We start from the raw sequence: 1,885 nt of genomic DNA on the forward strand, positions 1-1,885 counted from the left end.
GCTGTCTATGCTCACAAGAAATGAAGAAACCTTGACCAAGCATTTTCATGGGACTGGACTGGACTGAAAAAAAAATGGGAGGGACAAGCTTCCACCCCGGAACATATATTATATTGGATAGTTTCTCTAAATTACATGTGCTTTACTTCATTAATTTTTTTAAGGCTTTTTATCGAGCAGGATTTACATGCTGCGTTTGTATCTAACCATAAATGGAGAAAAACGGCAGCAATCTCCTGCCAGGCATATTTTTCCTCTGCATATTGAGTGTGCTTCATGTTCTAAATTTTGCTTTCGAGGAGGGCATTGCACACAGTGAATTCTTGCCTGCATGCTTTCACCTCCTCCCACATACTCTCTCGCAGTGAGTGAGTAGGATGTGTTGCTCTCCCTCTGTACTGCACCATTACCTGAATACATCAGGCATTTGAAGAGTGCATTCTATTGCTGTGAAGAAGGTAGAAATGCAAGGTAATTACAAGCTTTAGACTGCGAATAACCATTTTGACTGAGCAACAAATGCACCATTATGACAGATGATCAAACCGTGTACGTGGCAGACAGCAGTCCATGCGTGCCTGTGATCAGTGGGTCTGGGTATAGTTTATCTTATCAAAATGAAGAGAATGCTAGGAACCCATCAACAAACGCAAACAGTGTGAAATATGGTAACTTCATGTGCAGATTCCATTTCATAGTATTTCAACAAGTCTCTGCTATGATTGCACTAATATGGCATCTATATTTTTTACACTCTGAATGAACAGATATTATCTGCCCGATGAAATTCCAGATATTTTGGAAGAGGAACCAAGAGGAAACTGTCCGCTGTTTTATTTTATTTGACTTGGCATCAGCTGTTGAGTTAAATTTAGACGTTTCTCTTTCCCACCCACTACGCTGCTGTTGTTGTTGTCTTTGCGCAGGCTGATAAAACATTAATTTCCTGAGCTTTCTGCAATCGCCGAGCCACACCCACAGGACGGCCCCAGTCAAAGAGCACACGGAGCAAGGCCAAAGGTCACAGTCGGATGAAGTAAGCAAGTTATTAAAATAAACATCCATATTTGTGCGGCTCAGAAACTTCCTTCAGAGCAGTTATTGATTTTCTTTCCTACCTGCACGCACAGGCAGACACACACACTCACAGAGACAGAGAGAGAGAGAGAGAGAGAGAGAGAGAGAGAGAGAAGGAGGCCTTAGAAAGTTTCTAAAATGATTCCATGTGTGATACAACTTGTCAAGCAATATCACTACACTACACTGCCATCTAGTGAAGACTTGGGAAACATAATGACAGTACAGTACGTCACTTCTCTGCTGTTTCCTCCTGACGCATGGTGTATCTCTCTCTTTCTGTCATTTTTTTTGGTACATGTTAAGCCAGCTATCTGGAAAATCAAGAAAACAAGAAGCTCGGAGCAGTGGAAGGAGAAATCATCACTCTGTAGCTGCTACCTCTGGGCTGTGAGGTTTGTGCTGCAGATTTGGGCAAAACATCCCACAGTTTGTTGGACAGTTTGTCATGTTGGTTTGCTTGGGAAATTGCAACATATTTTTTTTTTCATTTAAGTTATTTAAAACATTTAATTTAGCCGATCATTGTGCTTGAATTTAGCTGATAAGAACAGAAGTTGGAAATGATTGCAAAAAGGCACTACATTAGCCACAACAGGGAATTAAATTGTTTTCCTAGAAGCTTTTTCCTGCAGCGACCTTCAACTGAATAGATGATTCATGAGTATTTCGGTGTAAACACGACTTTTGTATTTGAAGGGTAGTCTTCAGGTCACAGAAAAAAGTGGTGACATGATCATAAAAATTGGCTAGAACAGGAAATCATGGAGCATGCAAAGGCACATGTCAGGTATGTTGATGTAACAAA

This window comes from Archocentrus centrarchus, chromosome 15 (assembly GCF_007364275.1).
Source record: "Archocentrus centrarchus isolate MPI-CPG fArcCen1 chromosome 15, fArcCen1, whole genome shotgun sequence".
NCBI classification, from domain to species: Eukaryota; Metazoa; Chordata; class Actinopteri; order Cichliformes; family Cichlidae; genus Archocentrus; species Archocentrus centrarchus.